The following is a 14112-nucleotide window of genomic DNA, read 5'->3' as shown; positions in this document are numbered from 1 at the left end:
TCATCCCAAAAATTTTAAAAAATATCATAAAATTTAATAATTAAGTGTTTACCAAAATTTGGACAATATCTAAAAAAAATTAGCCATTATTAGCATAGCATTAGAGTTGAGCTTATTTTACCTTGTATTATTGGAATTGGAAAATTTTCAGGTATGCCACTTGAAAAAAGTGGAATACAATATTCACATAATGAGGGTTGAAATGACTAAAATAACCCTAGTTGTAGAGGCAAATGTCATGAACAAATAGCTCTAAAATAAGGGTGTGGCTAAGTGATCAAGGGCATAAGGTGACTATGTATTCCTTCAATTTCTTTTAAAAGTGGATTGACTCAACTTGAAACATATTTAACAATAGAAAATGATTGCGAGTAATAATTTGGAAATCAAAGACAGTCATAATTTGCTTTTTTTTTGTTTTTGTTTTTTAAATGTATTTATTTTTTATTTTATATTTTTAACTATTACTAAAATAAACAAATAATTTTATATAATATATATAAAATTATAAATATTAAATAAAATAAAATAATTTATATTATTGTCTTTTTAGTATTATTTTTTATAATCAATAAAATTCATTCTAAATTACAAATTACGTCCTAAAATACATTTTACTATTTACACAATATATGATCAAAATAAACGGAATATTAAACCAAAAGCCATGATTACAAAAAATGAAAAAAGGGCAATACAAAAATAACATGTAGACTTTAACAGTAGATTGATATATTATTTCGGAAAAAAAAAACATATTGTTCATCTCAAAATTTTTATTTGGTTACAAATATTGTTTTTGTATAAGTATGTGCAATTTCTTTATTGTTGACCTTTTATATTATATCTTGTTCACAAATAAAATTGAAAAAATTGAAAAAAATTGTGAACAGAAAAAAATTACCTTAAACATTGTGTGTAAAAAATATCTTTCAAACATTTTGTTATTTATATTTAGCTTAAATACAGGACATTAATTTAAAAGTGAAAATAAAAAACTAATTAGAATTGTTTATACTTAAAATTATGCCACTCAAAAGAATACATACGTAATGTATAATAAATAAATATAATAAATACAAATTTTATATTTATTGAGATCTATTCAATTTGATGATGGGCTCACCCAATTTTTTTTCTTCTCAAAAAAATCTAACTAAATCTTTGACTGCATGTATTTTAAAAATATATACTATTAATTTTATATGTAAGAAGTGCTAAAGCCAGACCTAAAACCTCCAAACTTTAATTCCATCAGTTCAAACATTATGGTGGGAGTTTTAAAGAATTACGAAGCACAACACCCTAGCCTGGAGCAACTGGACATGAAGGGCAAATGGAAGTGGAAAGAGTGGGGGAGCCGTCCACAAGTAGTAATGAAGGTCCTAGAGAGAGTACTATGCGCTTGAAGGCCTAAGATGGTATATTCTCCTATTCACCGTTAAATGATTATTCTCTATTGGAATGATAGAGGAGCAGTCAGTTGAACCTTTGGTTGCACCCTAAAAGAAATTACTCGTATGAATAAACTAGATATGGTGATTTTAATGGAAATTCGTTGTAGTGGGTCGGTGGCAGACAGAGTGATTAGAGATTTGGGGTTCAAATATTGACATATGGAAGAAGTGGTAGGATATAGAGGGGGCATTTGGATAATGTGGAGAGATTCTAATTTACAAGTAAATGTGATGGAATCGAAGAATTAGTTTGTGTATATGAAAATTAATAAAGGAGATGAAAAAGCTTGCCTGTTAACTGCGGTGTACGTTAGTCCTCAAGAGAATAAAAGAAAGGGTCTCTGGAGAGACCTTAAACAACTTAGTAGATATATTAATTCTGAATGGATGATGCTGGAGAATTTCAACGAGATTATAGATCCAAGTGAAAAGTAAGGAGAAGGGAGAGTGGATTCAAATGCCTGTAGGAGGTTCAAGGACTGGATTAATGAATGTTCCTTAATTGATTTAGGGGCTACGGAGTACAGATTCATGTGGAAAGGGCCTAAATGGGAGAATTTAGAAAGGGTGTTTAAGAGGTTGGTCTAGCACTGGAAAATACAAAGTGGAGAGTGAGATTTCAAGAAGCGAAAGTGAAAGTTTTAGCTAGGGTAAAGTCAAATCATCACCCACTATGGGTCTCGTTGAAGCTAGGAGAGTCCATGATAAGAGAGAAACCTTTTCGGTATGAGACAATGTGGAGCTTGCACCCTGATTTTAAAGACTTTGTGAGGCAACAATGGAACTATAACTATCAGGAGGACATATCGATGAGCAACTATTTTGAAGAGTTGTTGAGATAGAACAAAGATATCTTCGGATATATAGGCAAGCAAAAGAGGAAAACAATCAATAGAATAGTACGAATTCAAAGAAAGAAGACCTATGAAAGAAATAAATTTTTTAGAGGAGTTGGAAAGAAATTTGAATAAAGAGCTTGAAGAGCTCCTTGATAAAGAAGAAAGGACGTGGAGGCAAAAGTCGCGAGAGCAATGATAAGTGGAAGGGGATCAAAATACGAAATATTTCTACACAAAGACAATTATTAGAATAAGAAGAAACCGTGTATTGAAGTTATAGACTAGTGATAGAGAGTGGCGGTCAGATCAAAATAGACTTGTGGAATATATCACTCTTTTTTTAAGGCGCTATTTAGAGAAGATAGGAAATATGTACAAAAGTAGACGAAGACTGCTGTTATCCACCCTTCGAAGATGAAGTGAAAAGGAACATGGCCAGAATTCCAACTGATAAGAACATTAAGGATGCGATCTTCAATATTGGATCCTTAAAGGTCCCAGGACTAGATAGATTTTCAGCTATATTCTTCAAAGAAAACTGGGAGATAGTGGAAGGAAGTGTAGTGAAAACGGTGATATAATGTTGGAAGAATCCAAAACTAATTCAAGACCGAAATGCCACTTTGATATCCCTCATTCCAAAGGTAAAATTTTCAGATTCTATAACACAATTTTAGCCCAATTTTTTATGTAATGTGAGATATAAGTGTATTTCTAAAATAGTGGTAGATAGGCTAAAACCTGCTTTAAGGGATCGCATAGCTCCTTTCCTATCAAGTTTTGTCCCGGGGAGACAAATACATGACAATATAGTGATTGCTAAAGATGCTAAAAGGAGAAAGGGATATATGGCAATAAAATATGACTTTGAGAAGGTGTATGATCAAATGAGTTGGAAATTCTTAGAGCAGTGCCTTATAGAGTTTGAGGTGGAGAAACAACTCATCAAATTCATCATGACTTTTGTGAGTTCGATTACTTATAGAATTCTTTAGAATGGGGGAAAGACTAATAGCTTCAAACCAGCAAGAGAAATAAGGCAAGGTGACCCAATGTCACCTTACCTATTCATAATTGCTATTGACAAGCTATCCTAAATGATTGAAAAGGAGATGGAAAAAGGACTGTGGAATCCAATTAGAGCAGGACGACGGGGCCCAGCTAACAAGGAACAAATAGGAAAAGTTAAAAACTGCTTCAAAAATTTCTGCAACATATCTGGTCTGAAAATCAGTGTAGCAAAGACTATCCTGATCTTCTCCAATAATGTCACCAAAGAGAAGAGAAAAGCAATTTTGGAAGTTGCTCAATATCAAGAGAAGCCTCATCTGTGAAGATACATCAAAGCTATAATTTCAAACCACAACAAAGGAAGCGAGAGATTAAAGAATGTCATTGATAGGGTGAAGATCAAACTCAAGGGATGGAAGGAAAGTTTTCTTTTCCTTGCAATGAGAATTATTCTAACAAAAGCTTTGTTGAACCCCATAACAAATTTTGAGATGCAACAGACAAAGTCTTAAAAAGAATACGTGAGCAATTGGATGAGATGCAAAAAAGTTTTTTCTAAGGGGATACAGAGAGACAAAGAACGCTACATCATATTGGATGGGACACTCTATGTCTACCAAAACCCAAGGGAGAATCGGATTGAGAAAAACAGAGAAGGTCAATGAGGCTTTCCTAATGAAGCTAATATGGAAGATCATGATAGAACCAAAAGCAATTAGAACGCGGGTTATAAAACAGAGGTACGTGCATAGAAGTGAAGGAGAGGAAGGGATTCAAAGTAAGCAAACAGACTCCCCACTTTGCAAGAGCTAGTAAGGTTATAGCCCAAAGTTATAAAAAACTGTTGTTGCACCATTAGCAATGGAAAGAATACGTTATTCTAGTTTGACATGTGGGTGAAAGATGATGATTATTTTGTTTATAAGAGACTTGACACAACACCAATGAATTAGCAAGAGAAAAGATTGGTAGATTACACAGATGCTAAAGGATATTGGAACTATTGCAAGTTGCGAAAGGTGATTCCACTACAAGTGATGGAGAAAGTGAGGGTGATTCCTCCTCCAAGACATAATATGGAAGACTCCTTCAAATGGAACCATTCAATGAGTAGTAAGGTGACCATAGCCTCAGCGTACAGACTGCTAACAAGAGATTAAAAGAAACAAGCCCTCCCAATTTGAAGCACTATCTGAAAATGGAAGGGGTTAAAAAGAGTTAAAATTTTTATGTGAAAGCTAATTCATGGAAGAATTCTCACGGCAGAGAGAAAAGAAAAGATGATATGATCGAGTCTATACTGCATTGCTGCCCAAATTAGAAAGAAACCATTATTCATGCGATAAGGGATCAATTGGTGTCACCCATGACCACTGCAGCTTTTCTTGGCTATCCTATGTTTGATTGGCTGAATCTTAACTTATGCCATAATTAGGGTAAGTAATCATACTTTTCTTCGATTGATGAGTTTTGTATTACAGCGTGGTGAATGTGGAGGTAGAGGAATGAAAAAATCTTCTCCCAGTCATTTAGGATGTCGAAAAATACGATTCAGGTGATTAGAAATTCCGTAGAGACAGATGAGGATGCTGACAGAAAAAAGAAAGATGAGAGTACTCAAAAAGTAGCTGGAAAAAGATTAACAGAAAAAATTAGGTGAAATTTCTCTGAAAGAGGATGGACAAAGTTAAATACAAACGGAGCAATGAGAGAGATGAATAAGGTAGTGGGGTGCAAAGGGCTTATAAGAGTCCAAGAAAGTGGATGGGTTGGGGGTTTTATGGCGAAGATTGGAAAATGTGAAGCTTCTCAAGTGGAGTTATGGGGAGATTTTTTTAAGGATTCAAAGTGGCATGGGAATTGGGTATTAGAAGAATAGAGATAGAGATGGATTCATTAGAAGCATATCAAGAGATCACAAAATGCCAACAAGAGTCTCAAATACATAATATTCTCTTGAGATATATTATAGAGTTCAAGAAGAGATCCTGGGAGATTACATTCAAGCATACACTAAGGTAAGGCAATTATTGTGCAGACTAGATAGCGAAACAGAGTGTCAGTAGTTCTTATGAGATGCAATTTTTAGATTCTCCTCCAGTAAGGTTAATCCCATTTATTTTTGAAGAGTTAAATGGAGTTGTAACTCCAATTAGTTAGTTTTGTGTTTTGTTTTTGGGCTTAAGCCCCACTGGTTTACCATAAAAAAATTTAACGTTTTTGATATAAAAAAGATCTAATTACAAAATTAAAAGTAGTGTAGGAACCCAATTTAAAAAAAAAAGGTATAAGAACCTAATTAAAAATTTAATAAAATTATAGGGACCAATATAGTACTTAAACCTATTTATAACTAGTATAAACCTAGTTCTATTTATATAAAAATTAAGAACAATGTTACATGACCAATAAAATTTATAAATTTTTATTTATACTTTATTAATAAAGATATTTTTATCTAAATTTTAAATCACAAAGCTTAAATTTTAAATTAAACAGTATAAAAATAAAATATTAATTTAAAATATTGGCTAATGTGTGTTAATAAGAAATATTGTTAGTGACTTTTGCTTAATTATTTAGCTTGAGTTAACCACCAAAAATGCTTCTGAATTATTCAAACGCTAACAATAATGACTCCCACTTTTGTTATTGACAAAAATAACGTTAAATAATTTAAAAACGTACACTAAACACCCATTCGTCAAGGAAAACGTACTCCATTAACAGGAATGTCTGACGTGGTAAATGGAGAAGCATATGTGGCAAACGAAAAAGCTAATGTGGCCCGTTATATTTTCATTCTCAATTTAATTTAAAAACACTAGACCCTCCAATTTTCTCTCACCCTCTCTCCTCTCACTTAGCTACTGCCTAACTCATTCACTCAGCCACTATCGTAGCTCTATCCCCTTCCCTTTCCACTCCCTCTCATCTTCTCTCACTTCTTCTAACTTGCTCTCCCTTTCTGTGCTTGCATTGTGTCATCCATGTCTCTATATGCTTGTCTTGCTCAACATTTGATATGAGAAAACTTCTAGCAAGAACCTTTGGAATCCATGACTATCGAAAACTTCCATCTACGGTAACTGAGACTCCAAAATCTTTTTTAAACGATTTTCTTGTTTCAGGTAATCTGGACAATGAAGACCACTTAAGAATTTATCTGCCGATATGCCGCTTTGAATCAACTAGGTTTTGAGATGATTGATGCTTGAAATTTGGCTTCTCACATTGTTCCTTGCTCTGATACAAGGGGGAGAGAGCTCACTGGAGGGAGGCCATTAGTGTAAACCCTGCTAAATTAGTAAATAATCAGTCAATAAATTAAATTTTAATAATAAAAATAAAAAAGTAAATATTATACTAAATTAGGATATAACTCATTAAAATAAGAATTTTGACATTAATTTTAAAGAATTCGGTCCAAGATTGGACTGAGCAGGCCGAACCGGCTGAACTAAGCCCAAACTGAGCCTATGGGCCCAAGTGGCCCATCACTTAAATTCAGCAAAGAGCACGCTGAAACACATATAGGGGAAGAAGAAGAAACCCATCCAATCCCTAACCCTTGTTCCAACTTCTAACTACTATATCTCCTCCATTCGAACTCCAATTACTGCACCATTTGCGGCCACGCGACTACCGCGTCGAGCTCTACGATTCTATCAGAATAATTATATAGGTAAGCCACAAACTCACCTCAGTTTCTCTACTCCTTAAATTTCAAAATTTGGAGAGAATTCACATTGAGATTTTGTTGATTTTGGTATTCTAGGTTTGCTTTATCTCCCAAAACTTATTGGGTTTGATTTATTCGGTCCTAGGATGTAATAAGTATCCCTAACCCTATCCAATCCCTTGATTTAGTGTATTGAGACTTAAATTTTGGGTAAATATGTGTTATGTATATGTTAGGTATGTATATATGAATGATATGGAGTCCTTGGAACCATTGGAAGCTTGACTTGAGAACTTGGTGGGGGTTAGAATTGAGTTTTGGTGATTGAAGCCTTGCCCTCTTTGCCTTGTGGATTGCCTTGGTTAATACGTTGAAATCGGCCAAGGTATGATTTAGGTTTCTTGCATTTAATATATAATGTCCTCTGAAAATTTAGGCTAAAAGACCATAGAGTAGGTTGGAACGTTTGAATGACATGAAATGCTTAGTATTCTTGATAATATTGTTATTATTGATTGAGTATGATTTGTTGGATGATAGTTGGTTATGATGATATTATATTGTTAGGTGATGGGTTGATGGAGGTAATGTGAATAGGTAAAAAAAATGGTGGTGCTATATTGATAATTCTTGTTGATATTGTTGAGAGATTATGTATATGGTTGTTAACTTGAGGAATGGTTTTATTTAATAACTTGTGGTGGTTATGGTGTTATGATTAGTAGGTTGGGAGGTGAATGTTATATATGTAATGCTGGGATTGAGATTGGCTTAATGAAATTGAGGTTTAAAAGTTTTTATAAAATTTTGATTTTGGCCCAACTTCGGTGAGTTATAACTCAGCTTCCAGATTTCCAAATGGTTTTACACTTATTTTAAATGAAAATTGGGTTTATGAAGTTTATGGCGTTCAAAGAATGGATTAAAAATGATTTAAAACGAATAAGTTATGTACGTCGGAAATATGGAATTCTGCAGCTTTTTAACTTCACTAAATTTTTTTGGAGAAACGTACGCCCACGATTACGCATGGCCCACGAGTACGCGTGGCTTGAAATTTTCGTGTACGCATGCACTTCATTCGCGGACTGTCATCATTGCCCCTTTTATATGCGTACGCGAGTAGACCTATGCGTACGCGTGACATGAGGTGCATAGGTACGCGTACGCATGATGAGGGGATGAAGTAGTGAGCCTAGTGATTAAACGGAGTTAAAAAATAGAGATAACTTAGGGATGAAGTAAAGGTTAAAAGTGATAAAGAGAAAAATGTGTATGTATAAGAGCTATAAGATGTCATGGCTGTGATGAATGATTATGAAGTAAATATGGATGGTTATGAACATCATATGGTTATGAATTTTTATGTTATCTAAGATACGAATACATAACCGTGACTTGCCACCACGTGTTCCAGATTGAAACTCGATACTCTGTTGACCCTACATCATAAGGGTGACCGGGCACGTATAAATTACCAGGAATGGTAACCCCCATTGAGTAAAAATGAATGTATGATTTATGAATGAAAGAGAAAAAGCTATGCATAGACACGTGGGATGCGCGACGGGGGACAGTACAAGGGTTTAGCAAACCGAACTTATCGGGTTGGCTTGATAACCAACATATGAGACTTATCTATAGGACAGGCATGCATCATGTGCATATTGTCTAATTTGCTTGTTTATGAACTATGTGGGATTGCCTATATGACTATAGGCTGCTATTTGTTATAACTGTTATCTGTACTACTTGTGAACTACTTGTGTTTGCCTTGTTTTGCTTGTTTGTCTGTGCAAATCATGGGAAATGAAAGTACAAAAGAATGGTGGGGAAAGTTCAGTATATAGGTTAAGTTTAGTTAGGTTGATAACCTTTAGAGGACCACCTATTTATGGCTTCTGTTTTTTGTTCCTTAAGCTTTACATATGAGTGTCGGCGTTCTAGGATTGCCTCTAGCGTTCCCAGGACCTTATATCTTATATGTGTGGCACCTTTACCATGCTGAGAACCTCTGGTTCTCATCCCATACTATGTTGTTATTTTTCAGATGCAGGTCGAGAGGCACCTCGCTAGGCGTCTGAACTTCTAAAGCGGAGTAGTTATTGGGTTTCCTTTTGATGTATATTTATGTATATATGTACTTAGTTTCATCTCCGAACAACCTGTTCTTTTGATCCTTTTAGAGGCTTATGGAGAAATAGGGTTTTGTTTATGTAAATTTGGATTTTGGACATGTATATATATATATGTAAATATTCTCCGGCCAACCTTGACTTTGCAGGCTGCATCAGGAGCTAGTTATTCTGTATTCTTGACTCTCTAATGTCACTTTCTGTTTACTTATACCTACGATTTTTAGGTTTCTTAGTGCGTAAGTAATCCCGTTTCCTGAGCATTGCGCTTTTATTTTCACGATTTTGTTTCACCTGTTTTCTTTAAGGCTCATAGTTTATTATATTCTTTCTTTTAATATATTTATATTATATTTTAGAGGTCGTAATACCACATCACCTCTGTTTTATGGCTTAAGCGTAAAGCTCTGTGTGGTAGGGTATTACACTATGGTATCATAGCAGTTTGTTCTTATAGAGCATGAGGGACGGACTGACTATGCTTCTGTACATTCTCTGTATATGTGTTTATGTGCTATTAGGATATCTAACTGATATATGTGGCATAAACGTTCATGAGCATGCATTTGGAACTTGAAGCATTATACTTGCGATATTAAGATTGATCAACTTAATATCACTTGTTTGGTGGTATAAGGACCAGATGTCGACTTGCGGACGCGGTCACAGGCGAGGTTGAGGTAGGATAGGTAGTACAACTCCCGGACTGACAGGGAATAATCCTAACCCTGTGGATTTCATGGCTGCCTTAGGAGGCATGGCTACAGCTATGCAGGCAACAACTGAAGCACTAGGCAATCAAATAAATAATGGTAACCATGGGAATAATAATGGCGAAGAAAGCCTAATGAGGCTTGCTACGTTTCTGAAATTTTACCCTCCGACTTTCAGGGGAACCTCAAACCCTACTGAAGCAGACAATTGGATTCAGGCTATGGAGCGGGCACTACAGGCTCAACAGGTTTCTGAGGAGCAGTGGGTTGAATTCGGAGCTTATCAACTGCAAGGCAAGGCTCAATATTGGTGACATGGAACACGGCGTATCCTGCAGCCAGATGGTGCTGTGATTCCTTGGGAGATCTTCTGAATAGAATTATACAATAAATACTTTCCCAGTTCAGTCAGGAATGCTAAGAAACTTGAATTGCTTCAGTTGAAACAAGGTCAGATGACTGTTACTGAATACACTAACAGGTTTGAGGAATTGTGTCGTTTCTCTCAAATTTGTCAGGGTGCGCCTGAAGATTTTGCTGAGAGAAAATGTATAAAGTATGAGAGAGGTCTTCGGAGTGATATTCTGAGCTTCGTTGCCCCAATGGAGATCAGAGTATTTTCTGAACTGGTGAATAAGAGTAGAGTGGCTGAAGAATTTGTAAGGAAGGCGACAGCAGAGAAGGGAAGTCTGAGGGTGCCTTTCCAAAGGACTCCGAGGAGGAATTTTGCACCAAGAGAAAGGAACTTCAAGCGTGGAGGTTTTGTTCCACAGCAGAATTCTGGCCAGGATAATTTCAAAAGGCCGAATGCTAATGCTAATCAAGGAAGAAGGTATGGAAAGCAGTCACAGCAGGATTTGAGCTGTTAGAGATGTGGGAAATATCATCCAGAAGTTTCGTGCAAGTTCGAAACTGGAGTATGCTATTTTTGTGGATAGCCCGGACACTTGGCCAGTAATTGTCCAAAAAAGAAGAAATATGAGTCTGGTAGGGTGCAGTAGCTAGGGAGAGTTTATACCACTTCTGCAGCAGGTGCCGAGGGATCAGAGACACTGATTAGAGGTAATTGTGAGATAGCCGGTAAATTTTTAACTGCCTTATTTGATTCAAAAGCAACACATTCATTTATTGCATTTGAAAAGGCTAATGAGTTAGGGTTGAAATTAGTGGTCTTGGGTTATGATTTAAAGGTACAAAATGCTACCCATAAAGCTATGGTAACTAGGTTAGGATGTCCACAAGTTCTGTTTCAAGTACAACAACGTGAATTTGTACATGATCTGATTTGTCTGCCATGACTGGTCTTGATCTCATCTTAGGATTAGATTGGTTGTCTAAGAACCATGTCTTACTTGATTATTCTGAGAAAACAGTATGTTTTACGCCGGAAGGGTTAGAAGCGCCTATTGTGGTGAATTACTATTATTTGAATTCTATGATGGTAAGTTATTCTGGGACTGAATGCTAGGGTTTCATGCTATTAACTGCGGGTGTTTCGAGTGATGATCAAAGTCTGAAGCAAATTCTGGTTGTGTGTAGGGATGGCAACGGGTACCTACGGGGGCGGGGACATGCCCCCCATCCCCCGCCCCGCGCCTCCATATCTAGTCCATGTCCCTGCTCCGTGCCAACCACGGGTAACGGGGACTCCATATCCGCTGGGGATTAGGGACTCCACGAATATCTGCAAATTTTAAAAAATTAAACAAATTTAAAAAAATTGGGAAAAAAAAACTATATCAATCATCATGTTCCTTGTCTCTAAAGCATTAACAACAACAAAGACTTTAATAACATGTTCCTTTTCTCCAAAGACATTAACAACATTAACAACAACAAAGACATTAACATGTTCATAGTCTCCGAAGACATTAACAACAACAAACAATATCAAACATATCCAAAAATTACAAAGCATAATTCATCACATTGTAGAATCCTCAAACCCTTTTCATGATGTAATTGTAGTGAGCTCAACACCTGTAGTGAGCAACCGAGCTACTCAGTGGGTCTGAGGTGGGAAGCGGCGCTGAGGACCTAGAGGGTGGGAGGTCTATCGGCGAAGACTTGAACTGTGGGGGTCTGGGGGTTTAAACTTTGAGGAGCAGTGGACAAGAGAAGAGACTTGACTGCGACACTGAGGGACCCAGAGGGTGGAAGGCAGCGGTCGGCGACCGGCGGGAAAAAGACACGAAGGGGGGACGGGCTGAGCGCTTGAGGAGGAATGGAGAGGAGAGGAGCTCTCACTCTCTGAAGCAAGGATAGGGATTAGGAAAGCATATGTGATTTGTGAATGCAGTGGCTAGGGTTAGGTTACATGTTATATATATCAGGGGTATTTTTATCTTTTCACACAAACAGAGATTTAACGTGTCACCAAGGGAAGGGGACCTCTACCCCTGCCCCCGTCCCGTTTATTATATGGGGTCCTGTCCCCCGTCTTCGTGGGTGAAAATTACCCCCCATATCTGCTTCCCAACGGGTAAATCCCAGCGGGTACCCGTCCCGCCGAGAATTTTTGCCATGCCTAGTTGTGTGTGAGTTTTCAGAGGACTTTCCGGATAATATTAATGAAATCCCACCTAACTGAGATGTTGAATTCGCGATTGAATTGGTGCCTAAAGCCGGTCCGATCTCGAGTACTCCTTAAAGGATGTCACCTCTAAAAATGGCCGAACTGAAGACTCAGTTGGAAGATCTGTTGGGTAAACACTTTATTTAACCGAATGTTTCTCCCTGGGGGGCGCCAATGTTACTGGTAAAGAAGAAGGACGGAAGTATGTGCCTGTTTGTCGACTATCGACAACTGAATAAGGTTACTGTAAAGAATAAGTATCTGTTACCAAGGATTGATGACCTAATGGACCAGTTACAAGGAGCCGATGTGTTTTCTAAGATTGATTTGCGATCTGGATACCACCAGATAAGACTTAGAGGTGAGGATATTCCTAAAACTGCTCTTAGAACACGTTATGGTCATTATGAGTATACAATGATGTCCTTTGGGTTAACCAATGCTCCGTCAATATTCATGGACTACATGAATAGGATTTTTTTGTCATACCTGGATAAGTTTGTTGTTGTTTTCATTGATGACATCCTTATTAATTCTAAGACAGAAGATGAGCATGTGAATCACTTACGGACTGTGCTGCAAATCTTGAAAGATTGAAAGTTGTATGCTAAGCTATCTAAGTGTGAGTTCTGGAAAACTGAAGTGAAGTTTCTTGGCCACGTGGTGAGCAAGCAGGGAATAACAATAGATCCTGCTAAGGTAAAAGCAATAATAAATTGGGAGCGACCAACTTCAGTGACAGAGATCAAGAGTTTCCTAGGTTTGACGGGTTATTATTGGAGATTCATTAAGGGGTTTTCACAGCTCGCCTTACCTTTAACTAAGTTGACTAGGAAGGATACGCCTTTTGTCTGAACTTCGGAGTGCGAGGAAAGTTTTCAAGCATTGAAGCAGAGGTTCACTACTGCACCTGTGTTGATATTGCCTGAGCCAAGTGAACCATTTAAAGTGTACTGTGATGCATCATTAAAGGGTTTGGGGTGCGTTCTGATGCAGTACCGAAACGTCGTAGCATACACCTCACCACAGTTAAGGCCGCATGAGATGAATTATCTGACTCACGACCTAGAACTTGCTGTTATTGTATTTGCTTTAAAGATCTAGAGACATTATCTCTATGGCATTAAGTTTCAATTTTTCTCAGATCATAAAAGCTTGAAGTATCTATTTGAGCATAAAGAGTTGAATATGCGTTAGAAGAAGTGGATGGAGCTTCTGAAAGACTATGATTTCCAATTGAATTAACATTCTGAGAAAGTGAACGTAGTGACAAATGCCTTGAGTCGGAAGTCTTTATGTGTTGCTTGCATGATGTTGCGAGAGGAAGAGTTACTAAGAGCATTCCAAGGTTTGAAACTGGGAGTTAGAGAAGAGTTTGGAACTCTGTGCTTAAGTCAACTACAGATTTCAAGTGATTTCAAAGTTGAACTCCTAAAAGCTCATCAGAATGATAAAGAGTTGTATAAGGTTTTGCCAACAATTGAGCAGGGCAAATTGTGGAGAGTGTCAAAATATAAGGATGGTTTATGGAGGTTGATCATTATACCAGATGTCAGAGACTTGCACCAAGATGTATCAAGATCTAAAGATGATGTTCTGGTGGCAAAGAATGAAAAATGATGTGACATTGCACGTTTTGAAGTGCCTAACTTTTCAGAAGGTTAAAATTGAGCACCAAAAGCTGTCAGGAACCCTTCAGC

This window comes from Arachis stenosperma, chromosome 2 (assembly GCF_014773155.1).
Source record: "Arachis stenosperma cultivar V10309 chromosome 2, arast.V10309.gnm1.PFL2, whole genome shotgun sequence".
In the NCBI taxonomy this organism is placed as follows: Eukaryota; Viridiplantae; Streptophyta; class Magnoliopsida; order Fabales; family Fabaceae; genus Arachis; species Arachis stenosperma.
Note: the sequence above shows the minus strand (reverse complement) of the source record.